Here is a 17,910-nt window from a genome sequence, read left to right as displayed (position 1 = left end):
GTCTAGACTGCAAAGACCTGGATTTGCCTGAATCTAATTAAAGCAATGGTCGCTTGCAGGTGAGGATTCAGCTGTGGCATATTATCCTAGCTTTTGCTAGAAAGAGATTGGCCTTAGCTGAGATGGTTTTGACTTACATGCAGAGCTAAATTAAAGTAAGATAGCTGAAATGCTGCTTCCCCCCAGCTGCTTAGCCTGCCATGCGGGGAGAGGCATCTGCCCACAGCAGAATGGCTGAACAGCTCATGGAGTTGTGGGTTAGCATAGTGTCCTGAGAAAAATTGAAATTGACTTCCTGCTGGTTCTGAGAACTAGGAGAATAATTCTGGAGAGTTATCAGAAAGCTTCTGACTGTACTCTGCAGATCTGAGGCTTCTTTAAAATATCTCTGCTGGAAATATTGGTTTTGGTGCTGGAGGTTAAACATGCTCAAGATTCAGCTCTAACTGGTGCATGCTGGCCGACCACCTTCCTGACTAAGCTTGTGAGTTCATCATCCCATCTGTGCCCATCGCCTCATCTTGACCACTTAAGCCAGGTTGATTATCAGCTGCCTATTGATTAAGAGGGATTAGGGGTAGCCTGGATGAAACACAGCTGGTTTCTTCCAGCTCTGAACAAGTCCCTGGAATGGAAGTTGTGGCCTTGCCTGTGGGTCCCTCCTGGGAGACATTCAGAATAGTTTTTATTGCTGTCTGAAGAAGCACGATGTAATTTCTGGCTTCTGGTAGTTTTACCTTGTGGCCTTGAACATTTTCCCAGATGTGTCTGTGAAGGATCTCACATCTTGGCCGTTTTCATGCTTTTGCTATTCCTCTGTCTCGGTTCTCTGGACTTCTTTTATTTCCTGTAACTTTTCTTTCTAGCACACTCTTTGTTTGCTGCCTTTCAAGTTGTGCCTTCTCCTCCTCTTTTGCCCTGCTTCTGAATGCTCACTCTGTTTATTCAAAGTCTCTAAGACAAGACAGAAAAGGGAGGTAACAAGAAAATGGGAGAAATAAAAAGGAGAAGTGAAAAAGCTGTCCCTGGCAGAATTCAGGCTCCTCTAATCTGACAAGTAAAACTTTTTGTCTTGGGAAACTGCCCTTTCCTTCATGTTTTCAGCCTGTCTAAGTTCTCTGCTAATTTTGAACTTTGTCTCAAGGGGCTATTGCAGGAGAAGAAGTGATGATCCAGCCGTGCAATTCGTTTTCTCTTCTTTGCAAGTGGCCGGGGGGGAACCCCAAAACATCACTGCCTCACTGTAACACAGCAGCAGTGGGAAACTACCATGACTTTTCAGGCTGCTGCAGTCTTACAAGATGTTCTACTCTGGAAATGGAAAAATAAGACATACTGGGCTATTCTTGGTACTAAGTTCAAGCCTCAGCATTGCAAAGAATATTTTTGTGTATCTAATAAAAGATGCACATGCTACTTCATGGCAGTTTGCAGAGAGGAAACTTTTCCTGGCAAGGAGCATTGACCCAAATTTTGTCTTGTCTGTGTGTGTGTCTGAGAACTTGCATTTTTCCCATCTTCTCAGAAATAGAGCAGAATCCAACCTGTGATAAACCACATGGTGGCCAGGGGTCACAACATGCAAATGTTTTGAGGTGCCACGGGTGTTTTTGTCAGTGCTGTCTGGTCCTGGGTGTTTGTGGCTGGGTAGTGTGGGCTGCGGACTGGTCCCATTGCTGTCCTTTCCTCTCGCCACAGGCTCTGACCAGCTGAGCATGCAGCACAAAGCATGTACTTGCTCTGCCAGCTGCTCTATTAAGCTCTTCCTGCTTTCTGCAGGAATCTGGTGTTTTCTTAGCTGTGAATGCTCTTCTAGCCTGATTTATGAATTGTTTTTTTCAAGTGACCTTCTGATTTCCTTTCACTGTTAACCTGTTAATTGAGAGCTCGTTGTTACAAGGCTGCTTATATTCTGGGTGAGGAATAGCCACAATTTGTGTTGTACATTCCTGACTGAATCATGTTTTGTTCCTGGGGAAAAAAGGAAGTTGTGCTCTGTGACTGGCTTATAATTATCTTGGATGGCCTGACTGAGACTGAAGTCAGGTGAGGGGAATGCTGGTCATGGTACTCTCAGCACTGATGTTGAAGCTGAAAATGGAGTTACAGGCAAAGAAGGCTTCTATTTATTTTTCTTTTCATGAAAAAAAGATAATATTTATCTTGCTAGACTGAGATGCTGAGCTTCTCTCTGATCTAGGAAATCTCCACTAGCTCCATCCATTTCATTGACTGTTTCTTGAAAACTTCAGTTTAAGTCACAGCTTAATTTCTGCCTCAGGGGAGGAAACGCTTCTTACTTTTGCCTTGCTGGAGTGACAGAGATAGTGTCAGAGGCTGAACACTTTTTTTGCAGGTGAGTTTCTCTTCTGTGTGACTCTGGCATTCCTCAGTCCCGTTCATGATGGAAGTTGCAGGTCATTGAGATATTTTAACTCCTGACCTAATACCATGTGAGCATTTCCTCTGCTCTTGCCTGGTTTGCTCAATTCCCTGTTTGGTCAGCTGCTGGGAGCTTGGCTGGAGATGGGCTGGCCTTGGCTCCCAGTTGTACGTAGAGCTGGCTTGTTGATGGTTTATGAGCCTTGTCTGGCTGCTGATGTCGCTGGCAGGCTGAGCAGGAGGCTGCAGAGTTAAAATGCTGTCGGTGCTTTCAGCCCACGGACAGGGCTGGATGGCAAAGTCCATCAGGCTTATGGGGGAGAAGGGTGATGTGGGTGCACGCCTGGCACCCGTGAAGCAAAGCAGGGTGAGCCACAGAGCCTGCTGTCCTTGTACCGGTGTTGCCATATGTTTGCTGAATCGTAAGCAGATTTTTCCTATTTTCTTCTGTGTACATCTTTCTTAGGTGTTCCTTTTAACCCTGATTTTCCCTTCAAAGTTGCCTGTGTATTTATAATTCCTAATTCCAGTTTAACGACCTTTTTGTATGTGAGGATTGTACGTTATTTGCATCACAACAGAGCCCCATGAGAGACTTGGAGTAATGAGGCTCTGGATCTGGCATTAGGCAGTTCAAAGCACCAGGCAGGAATTTTATCGAGTTTATCCCTTTGTGCTGCTAAGTTTGAAGATGCTGATCCAGTTGGACCTAGGCAGGTGGCAGGTCAAGCGGCACATCTGAGAGTTGCCTAGCTACCAAAACTTGTTTTAAGGAGAAAAAAGAGAAGAGTAACAAATGTGTCACCAGGAGGAGTTCTGGCAGTTTAGTTTTATGCAACCTGCAGTAAAAATAAGTTAATAAACATCAAGAGCATCTCTAAGGTTAGTGAGTCACTTTTTTTTTGGCCATGTGTATTATGGCCAGTTCCATTCAAAAATACTGTAGAATCAATTTCTCAAAGTCTGATGATAAAATATATCAGTTAAAATGAGGATGGAGACTGGAAGAAACTAGTTATTTCTATGGACTGTTTCTTTCAACACCTTGAATTAAAAACTTTTTTTTAATTAAGAGTTTGTCATACCAGAACTATGTTGCAAGCTAGGCTTCTAATCTACTTCCCATCAAGCTGAGATTCTTTTTAACTGCCAAGTGCTCTATCTGCTATAAGAAACACAGGAAAATATGAATAGATCTGTACTGAGAGTATATCTGAGGGAGGATGTTGAAAGCAGTCTGCTAGTGTCATTTTGGTGGTGTCGTTAGTTTTTTGGTTGGTTGGTTGGTTTGCGTGTTTGTTTGTTTGGTTTGTTTTTTTGTTTCATTTTTGTTTTGTTTAAGATTGTGAGTATGTGTGAATGCTTCATGTTAAATGGGACAAAAGGAGATGGCTGTTAAACCTCAGCTCTGCCTTCACTTTTCCCAGCTGCTGTGTCAGATCTTTGTTAAGCTCACTTCTTGCTTCTCTCACTCAGCTCAGGCCCAAAGGTCGCAAAGGGGTCATTGCATGTGGACATCTGTGGAGAGCAAAGCAAAGCAAAAACATCTCTCCCTCCCGCCGCCCCAAGTTGTAGTGCATTTGGCAGGTTTTGCTGAGGTATACAGTGCTGTCGATGTCTCCCACAGCTCCTTTCCTGTTTGTGAGTTCTGGTGGATCCCTGTTCTGTCAGCTTGCACCAGATAGGTAGCGAGAGAAGGAATTGCTTCTCCAGAAGAAACCTTTCACACACTGTGAATGTGAATGTGAATGGACCATTTGCTCCACTCCCACCACCTAAATCTTTCCCCTCTGACTGTGTGGGATTTAGAGCCAGCTCACAAGGGCGACAGCTGGTTGGTGTCCAAAGTCCTTTGTGTTGTTTCAACTTGAATCAGGAAATGATTTGTCAGAGGATCAAAGCACTCCTGGGTGAATTAACTTCTTTTTTGCCAAACCATGCAGACATAGATATTGTCTGATACTTGTACGGACTACCAGTGCTCCTGACACTGGAGTGATTTGTGTCTTTCATTTAGATCATAGTGGGGTTGTCATGACTAACTTCACAGAGCAGCCTGCATGGACTGTTAAAGCTCATGTTCAGAAATACGGCCAGATGTGCCAGCAGTTGCATGCAGATGGACAGGAGGAGGTGTTTCAGCTTGTATCCTGATGTAACTCCTAAACTAGCTAAGAAGCTTCCAGTGTTGGCAGTGGCTTGTGTCTTTGCCTCCTCTTCTGCCTCTGTTCCATGTCACTTGGCACTGCCTCAGCCTTTCGAGGCTACAGAGATGTGACTTCACCCCTGCACTGCCCTTGGGGCTTGTGCCAGCGGCAGGGCCTGGGAGCACTCATTGCTCCATGCAAACATGCAGTAGGGTCAGACCACGGGACAGGGCTTCGCAGTGTGCGCAGCCTCTGTGTGTGTGACTGTTCTGTTGGAAATACCACACTGTGGAAGAGGAGTGAGAAGAGTGTGATCCTGTGCTTGGGATTCCCTCTTTGCAGCATCAGGCAGGGCATTGCTGTAGGGGCAGGTGTGTGCGTGCCTGTGTGGGCAGCAGGGCCATGGGGGAAGTGTGAGCTGGAGGTACGGATGGAGATGCTCCTCTGTTACAGACCGTGTGTTGGGAGCTAACAAGGCTGGCTGAGGTCTGGGGTTCAGAGGCTGCCTTTGAGGCTCTGGTTGGTTGGTGCCTGCAGGGAAGATGTGGGAGGTCAGGGTTGGAAGGCAGTGAGATGCCAGCTGGGTAACATCACCTTTCAGCTACTGTTACAGCAAAGCTTGCTGGGGCTGCTGCCTTTAGTCTGATCGAGGACATGACTTTGCATGACTATTCAAGACAGCAGTCCCAGTCTTAATGAAGCACTGACCACCTTGTCTTCAATATGTAGGAAAAGTGTTTTTTCTTAATCACTTTTAAAGTGAAACATCCCCAAACCTCAAGTACCCTTTTTTTTCCCTGGTCTCTGATTTGAAGCACCATGTTTGCCAGTCACGCTACAGTAACTCCCCTCCCTGTACACACACTTACCTCTTTTTTGGGCAGGAGGGCCAGGCCCTGCCCTCCAGGAGCTACTGGGGAACATACTGCATGGTGGTCCAGCCATCTACTATGCAGCTGCTGGTACAGTACAGAATCTTTCTTTGGCAGGACACCTCTATTTGACTCACAGCTTAGTCTTTTCACACATGGAGATTTGGGATGGCAGCAAGACCACAGCCTAGCTCTGGTGCCTGCAGCAGGGATGTGAAAGGCGTGTGCTGCAGGACTGTGCAGTCCCAAGCAGGTGGGGTTTGTGCTCTGAAGAGTGGGGAGGAAGCTTGCTGGTACACAAGGAACTCTTGAGCTATGGGGTTAGTATTTGTCTGACACAAAGTTGTAAGGATGCCTGACGGGTCTGAGCAAAGTTGAGTTGAGGCACACAGAAAAGACTTGACCCGAGCTGTTAATCAGTAACAAACTGAGCCATCCCACAGCAGCTTGTAATGTCAAGTAGAGATGTACGCGGTATAAAAGGAAGGAATGTGCACAAGTGTGTTTATTCTAAGTAAGGAAGGACTCACCCTCATTTTTACCCTCAGAAAAAGGACTTCTTATTGCTTTTGAGAAGGAGCAACAAGGTCTAGTAGGAAATGTGTCCCTACACATTTTGTTCTCTGTCAAGTTCTTCAGATCTGATAGTGTTGGTGTGAAATGCTTAGTAATCGCCCAGATGATAGCTGCATAATTCCTGATTACCCAGGCTGGGTTCTGGCCACTGGCATTCCTGATCAAGCCTGTCTGTATCGTCATGGTTCTCTGGCCAGCCTCTTTCAGGTTACCTGTCCAAAGAAGGGCTCAAAGCCAGTCAGTTCATCAGAGAGGGAAGTGTACACAGGAGCTGATTATCCTACAATGGTGTGTCCTATAATGCAGGATTTATGTTTTAAAAATTAAAAATAAAACAGTGCTCCCCTTGTTTCCCCAGAGCGAAATCTGGTATGTTTAAGAAAGTGTTTGGTCCTTGACATTTCAGTGCTTTTGCTGTTGGCTCTGAATTGCACACCTGAGACTGAACTGCAGGTGTCTTCAGTTTCAAATGAAGTAAAACATTCTTGCTTCTCAGATTTCAATTAAGTTTGTGTGCTGTGGTAAGGCCAGAAACGATAATCCTTTTTTTTTCAGGGGAAAAAATGTAGCTGAGGTTGCTGGGTGAGTAGAAAGAAAAGCAGTTTCAGGGTGGGGACAAAGGGACAAAAAAATTGAAGTGAGAATACACAGCTGGCTAGGCTGCACATCTGCTGTGCATTCAACATGCACTCTGGGTGCCCAGGAGCTGATAACAGCAAAAAAGTCCTTTTCATTGCCTGTGCCTACCCAGTTGGCCTGTTGCCACTTAGACCCAGGCAGTGTGAAGAAGTGGCTTTGGTGCTCCCCCTTTGCCCTGGGTAGAAGCAGCTAATGAAGAGAAATAGTGCTGGGAGCATTTAAACATAACTGGAAAAGGATGATGTTATTAGAGCTGCTTTGGGTATTGCACAAGTTTATAGGTTGTCCTGCCTCATCATAAAACAAACAAAACAAAACAAACACAACAAAAAATCCAACAAAGACCTAAACCAAAACCAAACAAACAAACAAGACAAAGCAAAACCTCCATGCTTTGTGTCCTAGCTAAAATGAGGGATATCAAAGTCGTAGTCTGAGAAGGATGAAAGTTGCTTGGATTGTTGAGTCTGTGCTTGCAGGTGAGTTTGTTCTTCGAAGTTTTAATGATTGTGATGTCCCTCTGGCACTCCAAAAGGCTACAGATGAGCTGCAGGTGTTTCAGATGATACTTGATTATGGCAGTATCTGTCTACTGACAGCCAGGACTTTTAATTCTTGCTGTCAGGTCTTCTCCTGTTTGTATTGTGGTAGTACTAACAGAGCAGCCTTGCTAGGCAGACTGTTGTTGGTCACAGAAAGTTGAGATCTTCAGTGTTAAACTGTGCTAAAATCTCTCTCTGTGGGATCCATTAGTGTTTTTCCATTGTTCCTCTGTCTAACTCATCTCTTAGTCGCGTTTCCAAAGAGCTTTTTATAGCCTTTTATCCAGGGTAACTGAGAATCTAAGACAACGGAGTCCTGCTTCTTTGAAGTGTTTACCTGCCCTTGTCTTAAAATGGCGTGTCACCTGCAATTGGCATTCTAGTCCTGCCTTTACAGGAAGACATTTCTACCCTGTGGCAGCTTATTCAGAGATCATTTCAGAGAAACTTGTTCACCTAAGAGTTGATGCAAGGACTCTTTCCCATGTAAAGTCATCACTTTGAAAGCATGTTTGCCTATGGCATGCTGACCTCTCATAAAAATCACTGTGCAGTGTAAGTTGGTCCTCTGAAAATTTAAGCAGGCTTAAAATAACATAGGCAAGAATGATGCTGCTTTTCTTTCGTGTTTTCTTGCTGTTGATAGGGAAAATGTTACAAACTGATCTGATGATTGTGTCTCTTAATGGCATTTTCAGAACAAATCAAGCCTCTTTTTTTCAACTGCTATCAAGTCCCTGTTCCTAGATAAGCAGGTACTTTGCAGCCAGAAGCTTTGCAGTGCCTGGGTGATGGGGGAATTAATTAGCAGCCTTCTTTCGAGCTGGTGTCCTCTTTCACTCTTCTCAGATTGCAAAGGGTAAGAATGAGGAGAAAAAACACATCTGATGATCTCTTTTCTCAGCTTGATGCTAGCCACCCTGAGGCTATTTACACCAAACACGCTGAGTAGGATTAGGTGCAAATTTTCACCGTCTGTTCTGATGAATCCCAGGGCCTTCGCAGAGCTGGGCAGTTGCCTCCTCACCTGTCCCCTTGCTCCCTTCCCCTGGAGCAGTCCCTGTCCGTCACTCTGATGAGAACTGCTAGGGTGGGAGGGCACGGCCACGTTGTACAAAGGGCAAGAACCACCACTGTTGCTGCAGGTTTGCTTGTGCTCCTCAGGCTTCACCAAGGATTTGTGGTGACGTGACTGCAAAGTTAAAAAAAGCCCAATGCTTTTCCCCCCAAGCTCTCCCTCCCTGCCTAGCACTTCACTGTCAGACCAAGAAGTAGCCTTTCTCTCATCTTCATTTTGTTCATTAACCATTAATCTAAGAAAGCTGTCTTTCATTTGTTACTGTTTTGACAGGCTGTGAGTATTTTTTGAGAATAAAACATGGAAGTAAATCTGTGAACTTTTTTTCCAGCTGCATAGCAAAAGATGAAATTTCTAAAACTACCCTTGGAAGCAGAACTTTTCACTTAAGCTTCTGTAGAAGATGTACTGTGGCAGTCTTAGAGTGTATATACACTCCCCCCTTCTACCCCTCTCCCCCTGAAACTTGTTGGGCCTATTGTTGCAGAAGGCTTTTGTTGATAGAACAGATATATTAGCATTGTAGCATGACACATACAAGCTGCTACTCTTGACCCCTGAGGTTTCTGTGGAAGGTCGCCATGGAGAGGCTTGAATTCCTGCGTTAATCACTCTGAAGCAGAGTATCCATGCTGGTTTTCCCAAAAGATTAAGAGAATGATACCGCATTGCTTTGAAATGCGATCTCAGAGCATCTATCTCTTGAGGACAGTTTCTTTCATGTTTAACATTTGCATGGATTTTGTGTATTTTTAAACTACTTAATGAGTACTCATTGGAGTAAAAAGGTGAATGATAGTTTATCACACTGGTAGTCTGCTACTGCCTTTGTCTCACCAGAAGCTTTCAGTGCTCTCCTGTGGAGCAGCAATTAAGAGGAAGACTTTGTTTCCCTGTTTCTGTGAAGGGAATGTTTTGAGGTAATTAAGCTACACCTATTTTGCAGTTGCTGAAATGTACAGTTTCTTTACAGGTTCAAAAAATAAATACCTAAAAAATTTCCCAGTGGTTAGGCTTGATAGCTTAAATTCCGCAGGCATCTTTGCAGCCTAAGCCGAAGGTGCTGATGTTGATGTTTGAGGACGCTGGGGGAAATGTCCCAGAGAAGACTGTGAGCCTTTCCCTCTTTACAGCTTGGCTCACACAGCAAGCAGCTACTTGGCTCCAGTCCAGCTATGCTGAGAAATGTGGTATCAAAGTATCTGCTGTATTGTGAGCAACTGGTTTATTAACCATGGACCCTGTCACTGTCAACGCAGCTGGGAGGTTCTGTAGATGCCCACATTTTGTACGGTGTCTGTGGTTTTCTATATGCTATCAGCCTGCGGTGGTGTCAGAACACATCAGAATAAGTTGATGTTTGTCTTCAGTTCTGGATGCTCAAAGCAGTTCCAAACTGGACTGTACCTTCGGAGAAAAGTTGAACAGACTTGATTCTCACTGCTCTTTCCTCCCCAGAACAACCTAGTCTCTGTGGACACAGTCTTCTAACATTATTAATGATACAAGGCACTTTTTCAGTGCTTAACTTCTGAAGAGGAAGGAAGAGGATTGGAAAACTTGTTTATGTGCTTGAATTTCCTCTCCTCGCTTTTGCCCGAAACCGTCATTTATGTATAGACAAGCTATAGATTACCATATTTTTTGGATGGAAGCCCTCTATAAGATTGTTTTCTTCCAGTCACTGTTGATGAAAGTGTCATGAAGACACTCACTGAAGGGCAGAGGGGGAGGCGTTCACATTTTTAGTGGGTAGTCCAGGTGCTTATGTAATGTGCCCAAGCTTGCAGTGGAATACAAAATATTTGTGAGAGGCCCCCAGGTCTATCCATGGATAAGCTATTTTGTCTAGGTTTTCTGAACAAAGCAGAAGGAGCTTAACTGACAAGCCCTAATTAGCACTGTGCTCTAACAACACTTTCCCAAGAAAATGACTTGGGGAAGGCTGTTATCAAACCACCTCTACGTTGGAATCTGAAAACTATAGTGTTGACTTTCGCCTTCTCGTATTTACTGGAAAATCAAATACTGAAAAAGACTTGAGAAATTCCTGCTCTTACATAGTGGCAATTAAATTATTCCAACCAGGGTTTTATGCAAACTCAGATCCTTGCTCTGCAGCAGTTTCTGTGCTGAAATGCACATAGGTTTTCCTTTCTTTTTGCCACAAACCACTTTTGTTTGACTTAAAGCATTTTGATCACATAGCTCAGACATTTTGAATAGACGTTTTAGGTAAGGTTTAAGAGGATTGCTCTGTCTTTTAATTGATCTTTAAGTTACATGGAAGAGGGAAAGAAACTTCTAAACAAAGCTGCCTGCAGTTTTGCGAAGTGTGTAAGAAAGTACGGAGGATTTAACCTGTGAATAAATCCCTACTTGCAAAAGCAGGTTTCTAGCTAAGAAAGAAAACCCTGCAGTAAGTTCTGCTTATATTGTCTTGTAACTTGACACTGACCAATTTTTGTATCTTGAGATTTCATATAAATGTGGAAAAACTTTACTCTTAAGGTTTTACTGTATTTCTACATGGTCATTGTGGCAACTCGTGTTCCCTGACATACAGGATTATCCTGCATGAAGGGGAAGCATAGATCTTGGAAACTGCAAAGTCTGACTTGGATATATTGAGAAGTACTTCACTATATGTACTGCTACAATTTGCAAAGGTTTTTGGAGTTTGTAAAGAAGGGGAAGACACAGAGGGAGCTGAGCTGCTTGAAGTACAAACCAGAATAATTATTCCAGAATGATTCATGTCTCTCTGCTCTAACAGTGTTCCAGATGCATGCATTGCCCCTAGCGCATGGGGAATTAGCTGAAATAAACACTGTGTATTCCATATCTATTTGTGGCAGGCACCAGGAATGAAATGGGTTGATCAAGAACACAGGAAGTGTTTTGTTGTGTAAAGCGCATGGGCAAGTTAGTTGCTCAGAACAGAAACATGTGGATGTTGGTATCCAAATAAATTGAAGGGCAACCGGGATCACGGTAACTATAGATGTTACTGCATCTCACTTGGCCAGAGTGTGGCTAGGTCTTGAGTTTGAGAACTAGAAGAACTTAATCTAACAGAACAAGACTGTATTTGGACATTTGTGCACAGTTCTTCTGTCTTTGGGAACCACATTTTCTCCCAATTAGGAAAAAAATGTATTTTGTGTTGTCTTCCAGCCTTGAAAGTGTTGTGTATTTTGTTAAGCTCTGGCTGTAAATATTGGATTGTGATATTTCATTGTCTTCTGGTTCTGCCATGCAGAACTCAAGAGGTGAATGTGGCTTTCCTTGAAGGGAAGAGAAGGCCACATACAGAGTCGTCTGCATACTTGGTCTGAGGGGGATATTGCCATAGGCGTGAGCTGCCTTTGCTGGTGCAGGTAGGAGCAAGCGTGGTGACTTCATTCATCTGTACCATTTGTTGTCTCAGTATAGTGTTTTCATCCCAACAAGCCCTATGGACAGGCTGCTTCTGCTAAAGGTCCCTTGGTCTGACAGAGGCACATGGTTGTGCTGAGAAGGAGGCAAGCGCCGCACAGGTGTGTAAGAGGTGTCACTGTGCAGAAGGGGGTGGATGATGAGTGATGGGATGCGGCTGGTGCCCTGGCCGAGCTGCTTGAATGAGCATAATGGGTGTGTGGGGCTGGAGGAGAACAAAGTGACTGGATAAGTTGTTGTGGGGGGGCGGGCCATGAAAGCTGAAAATCCCTGATTGTAGCCCACTGTTGTCTGGGCTGTGAGCTGGCCATGCTGTCATTGTGTCTTTGCAACATATGCACAGCTTAAGTCTGAAGAAAATGTATCCTGCCTTAAAAAATTTTGCTCTCTCAGGGCCTCTTGAAAAATCTTCTTAATTGATGGTTTGGACATAATCTAAGCCTGGAGTGTCAGTGTGACTTTTCCATTCATATTTGTTCACGGATGAAAGAATGTGTGGCAAAGACCCAGAGTAATTATGCATGTTTCTAATGTTTCAGCTTGTATAATACCGCCCACCTTCCCAGAGAGGTCAAGTTACTTTTTCAGGCATTGCAGTTCAATGATGTACGGAGCGCTAGAGAGACACGATGGACTAACAGACCTGTAAGTTTAGTTTTGGTTTTTGTTTTCTTTTTCATGAAATAGTGAAATCTGATCTGGTTTGTGTCACCGAGTAGGTTACCGTGTTGCAATCTAATGTACTGTTTAAAATATATCTAAATGGGATGGTACTTGTGGCTGGAAGTGGTGATTTGTTTTTGAATGGTGGTGCTTAATGTGGAGGAAGTAAAACAGAGTGTGTGTGTGAGTGTGAAACCCCTCTGTCGGTGTCTCTTTCGGCTGGACAAACCATTTGCAAACTGCTCCAACAGCCCGGGTAGTCCCACAGAAGTCAGAGTACGCTCGGCAGAAGCCGTGGCAGGATGGCGATCATGTTGGTGCTTTTTCCATCGCAGTGACCCCGAGTTACCCACCAGCACGCTGCGCCCTCGCACTGGCGCGGTGAGGCAGCGCGGCAAAGCGTGCGCTGCATTTTTTGTCTGCTTTGACTCTGCCTTCTGCCTTCCCTGTCTTCTGGTGGCGCTTGCATGTGAGAGTCTGCAGCTTCTCAGGCAGAATTGTTTGAGGTCACTTTGCTCTGTGACCTTCATGTTTTATAGACTGTGTGGGTAGAGGGGATTTTTGCGATTTTAAATTATTCTTTTGGCTGTTTGCAGGAAACAATATGTTGAAGATCCCGCAGTTCACATGTGTGTTTTCCCCCGGTCTAGTCTGAGACGTTGTTAGGTTACAACCTTAATGTCCGTGAGCTGGAGACTAAAAATCCAGTGTTTGGTGTATTATTCAAACCCAGTGTTTGGTGTATTTTTCTTTTCCTGTATGATGTGTGTATATATAGAGTACTATTATTGTAATGACAGTCTCTCCACTTACTTTTTGGCAGAAGGGACAGGAATACTGCCATTTGCATATGCCTTCTTTTGTGGAGTTTCTAATCTGTGCCATTGCTGAATATACTAGCTGTGATAACAATTTCAAGAGAGAAGAACATCCTGACCGGCACCACATGTCTCATGGTTGTCCTCCTTTTGCTAGCCTTTCTTACTTATGCTGCAACCACCTGCTGTCCTGCTTTGTTTCTAAGGGACACAGAGAAATGTCTTACACAGTGACAGGGCTTGAAATGAAATTGGGGAAAGCTGTTCTCTTAAGAGCTAGTGGTGGGACACTGCAGAATAATCTGTCCTTTTCGTTGGAGGCCACATGCTTGTTTAATTAATTCTCCTGGTCACTGAATCGCTGGAAATAGTCATTTTTTTTGTGTACCACTCCTTTGTCCAGAATGGATCACAAAGTCTCTAAGATGGTGCTTCTGAAGGTATAAGGACATACGGTGCTTATTCTGGATTAGTCTACTTCACAGGAGGTAAATTCAGAATGACTTTTTTTTTTTACACTTTCTTGTTCAAGTAATTGATTTATATTTTGATGAGACGGCTGTTGTACTTTTTTTTTTTCCTTTTGCACAAGGGAAACAGCATTGCCATGACAGTACCCCGCAGTGATATGTGACTGTTTACACTTCTGAGCATCCCTCTTGTTGTAGTCAGCTGTAGTGAGGAGCATAACACCCAATAGTTCAGTGCATCTTGGGGTTCACCTCTTCATTGCATTTTCAAAGCTTTAGGCTGAAAATATGACAGAGGCTTATTCCCATCTCAGTTCAGTACTGGAAATTTTTCAGAGTGTGTGTTAGGCGTTGAAGGTCATTCCCAAACAGTGCTGGTCTGCTATAGGTCTTCTAGAAATTCTGTCCCTAGGAACATAAGGGTTGGACTCGATATCTGAGGTCTTTTCCAACCCAGTTGATTCTGTGATTCTGTGATAAGCTCTGGGGTATCACTAGGGGTGTGCTGGTAGGATCCATTTGAAAACCCCAAAGGCAGCTGGGCAACCGACATACAGAAAAAACTGATCTGCAAAGCCAAGTGACCTGGTCCAAGGTTTGGCTTGGTGCCAGAGGAGAACGTGAGCCCTGGTGTCTTTTTTCCTGCCAACTTGAAGTCTCATGATGTGGCCTGTCCCAAAGAAAGGGGAGGTTCAGCGTCCAGGCCTAGATACAGGGGTGGGTACGTGAGGGATATGGATTCCCTAAGATGCAGGTTCTTAGCGTGGTTCTAGATGAGATCAGCTGCCTGTTCATTGTTGTAAGCTATAGCTGTGTTACACCCATGAAGATACATAGTGATGCTTGACAGCTGGGGAGTGGTTTTGTTTTTTATGAGGATGGGGAAATAGCATGAAGAGCAAGAAGAGTTTTTTATGGAGGTTTGCTTTTGTCATCTGAGATCTAGCAATTAAGGATTTTGGGGGTCTATCAAGGTTACTAGTGTTTCTGATCTGCTGTTTCTGAAGATAACGGCGATCAGCTCTGTAACTTTATTTTTTTTTTTTTTTTGTCTTCTGCCTTTTAAAGGCTGGCAGGCCCCTTTCCCTCCCTTCCTCTGCTTGCCCAGGTTGGATGGGACCGGAGGACTAAGCAGGTGGCTTTCATCAGGAGCAGCCTGTGACCTGGTGCCCATGTGCCACGGGCAGGTGAGAGGCCATCTGAAGTGCGAGCTAGGCAGGCAAGACAGTGTTTTATGGTCCTTTTCAGTTTCGTTCTCCACCTTCCCAGTTCCTTTTCATTGTGAGACAAAAGGATGACCTGTGTGCCCTTTCCTAATCTCTGCTCTCCTTAGGGAAGCAAGCACAGATTTATCATGTGTGGTGCTGCTTGTCAGAAGTGTTTCATGATAGGGTAATGTGAACAAGCAAAGGATATAACTGGATAAGGGATGTAGGACAGGATATAACTAGTGCACTGAGAAAGGTTAAACGATAATGATAAGGCTAAGGGTCTTCCTAGTTTTCCTTCTTTCTTGAACCACTTTTAGGTAACTTCACACCAGTGCTTCGGTTGTGACACCCACTTCTCCTTCTATTTCTTGCCTAACATCAAATATATCAACTCAAGTGTCCTTGTAAAGCACATCCTGCTTTAGAGCCCTAGGAAATACATCAAGGTTTTAAACTGGGCTGAGTCCTGGTAGCTTAGTTTTGCAGACACAGAACAAAATTAGATCTGCTTGCAGAATGAGATGTGAAAAAGAAGGGAAAAAATCCCCACAAACAAAACTTGGATGTGCTAATGACTTTACCTGCCCTTACTGTCTGGACCTGTATATGGGTGATGAAGGCCCTGAGCAGTGATTTCCCTGCAGATGGGATAAAAGAAAGGACTGTTAGTGAAGCTTCATCTTTGACAGCAGCCTCAGCTCTTAGAGTGGATATTTGTGCCATTTCTTTCCAGAAGAGTGCCCGTTTCTGTTCAAAGGTCAGATTGCTGTCTGCCAGTTGAAGATCCCTGTTGCGGTGGTGGTTGTGTCATGAGACTTCTTCCTCCTAAGCAAAGATCTCCATTCAGAAAGCCCATGGTGATCTCCACAGTTTGTATAAGGAAGGTGCTACAGGAGGGAGTGGGACATGTATCTGGCCTCTGAAGGTGCAGTGAACGGGTCAGCCAGTCTCACCTGACTTAACAGCTAGGTGTTAAGATTCAGAACACCTGTGTGTGTGGCTTGCTGTGTTTTATTGTTTTGTCACAATCTTGAGCAGTTTTTGTTGGTTGGAGACTGAAGTGTTTATCTAGACTGTCACTTTTAGTGTGTACAATTCACATTTGGCCTTTGGGTCAAGAGAATAATAGCAAGTGTTTTGAAGGAGACAGCCTTTTATTAGTCTGAAACTTGCATGTGCACCAGATGCCTGTGAGAAAGTATTTCTGGTTTTGAAAGTGACTGGATGGCAAATATGTCTTTTATGACACTTTTCCATTTTTATGAGATGATGTACTTTGGGTCTGAGTGTGAGAACTGCTACTTTAACATCTACATATCAAATGCAATTTAATTTATCATAAAATAATCATTATGTTTTTTGCAGTGCTGTAGGATTTGTATTAATCCATGCTGGACCTGGCAGACTTATTTGAGTATTTGTCCACTGTGAGAGGACAAAAGGCTCAAGGAGGACTTTAATGCTGTTTATTTGATGTGGTTTCTCCCAGTCTCAACACAGCACACATTATACTTAGACTAACAGTTGTCCCTGTGCTTTTTCCACAATAAACAGCCTACGTGTTGAAACCAGTCACTAGTTTCTGACCGCTTTTGTGCAAACCCTGGACCAAGGTGAAGTGCCCTTTCTCGTGCTGCGACCTCTGCCTGTGCAAACTCACTGAAATGTGAGAAGCCAGCCTTGCCTGCCAGGTTCTAGCTGAGCTGGTGTATCCCATTTACCAGCAATGTGAGTCCATTCGCTAGAGTAACTCATGCATAAATTCATGGGGCTGTGCTTTGCAGAAGGTCTGCATATCTTGAGAGAAGCCATATGAACAGGATTGTCTTGGAAATAACCTCATTTTTAGTTGTGGATTGATGGGGAGGAGGAAGAGGTGACTGGAAGGGGCTGTTCAGACTCTGAAATTGTCTGTTCTGCTTGGTGGTAAAACACTTTTCCATGATTTTTGGCTTGTTTGAGTCACAGTGAATGACCCTTCCATCCAGCGTTGTTGGGCAGGCTACGAGGCTGTGTTCTTCTGCAGATTGTATTCTATTGCAGCTGTTCCCTGTCCTGCTTGCTCTCTGGCTGCTAAAAACCCAGGTCCCATGGGGACACGCACTTTAGGCTACCGCTGAGTACGTTATTCCTTATAGCACGTGTTTTAACAAGTCACAAGAAGCTCAAAGTCCATTTGCCGTACGTGAAGAACTGGTCTCTGTACCAAGGGGTAGCATCACGTACAGCAGATAAGGTGTTCTGGCTTTAGCCCAAGACTTGTTTTATCACCAGAATATTGAAAGGAAAGTTACTTTGGTAACAATTTAATTTTTTTTTTTCTGTGTGTGTGTGCTAACAACCACACGATTATCTGCTATTTAGAACCTACTAACTAGCGAACATTTACACTAACACTACAGGGTCTGTCCTTGCTCTGAGATAAATTAAAATGCTTTGAGGTGAATTGCTGCAGGTGATTGGCAGACAATCACCAATATCATTACACTTCCGGACCTTCTCTGCTGGGGCCAAGGAGACTGTCCATAGGTACACCCTCATGTTCCTCCTCTGAGCAGCTTAGGATCCTCAGTAACACCAGTCAATTATCTTACTGTTTGTTAAGAATTAGTGCAATGTCCAACTTGGTATTGTCTGCTGTAGGCCACAGACTTAAATAAAAAAGAGCTCTAGGACAGATTCTGAGAGGAAGCATCTCTCCATGGGGTCTTCGTCTTTGCTGTAAGAGTCTTTCACGGGAAAGAGACTGCCTTGGGGGTTGTGGGAGTTATCGAGTGGCACCATATATCGGCATGGGGAGATTCCCGAGGCAGCAGGGTAGTCATGTTACTGTGGCGCCCTGCCCAGATCAATTAGTCTCTCTGCAGGGTTAATTAGCATGGTGCTTTGTGCCATGCAGACATAGCCTTATTTATTTCCTTTAGCAATTATAAGAACTTATGCCAGTGAGATATACTGAGATTGCATATTGCTTTTGACTACTTAAAGGCTTTCTGTCCAAAGATTTAGAATGTGTTCACCAGGAAACAGTGTCTTTACCATTAGAAATGTTACCTTCAAATTTATATTTAAAA

At 44.0% G+C, this 17,910-nt stretch overlaps 1 protein-coding gene across 5 annotated transcripts in view; it reads left to right on the top strand.

The window, feature by feature from the left end:
- The window catches only part of KANK1 (KN motif and ankyrin repeat domains 1), a 128,786-nt gene that overhangs the window by 11,482 nt on the left and 99,394 nt on the right, over positions 1–17,910 (top strand). The window contains exon 2 of one of the 5 annotated variants that reach the window (XM_065047259.1): positions 12,214–12,319. The exons of 3 other annotated variants lie outside the window; for them this stretch is intronic. The gene's annotated coding sequence lies outside the window, so the exon portion shown is untranslated. Of the gene's footprint in view, positions 1–12,213; positions 12,320–14,698; positions 14,813–17,910 lie in introns of those variants that run through there. One more of the 5 variants, XM_065047261.1, reaches the window with a different exon arrangement.

Source organism: Columba livia, chromosome Z (genome assembly GCF_036013475.1).
Source record: "Columba livia isolate bColLiv1 breed racing homer chromosome Z, bColLiv1.pat.W.v2, whole genome shotgun sequence".
NCBI classification, from domain to species: Eukaryota; Metazoa; Chordata; class Aves; order Columbiformes; family Columbidae; genus Columba; species Columba livia.
This window is presented reverse-complemented; position numbering and strand designations above follow the sequence as displayed.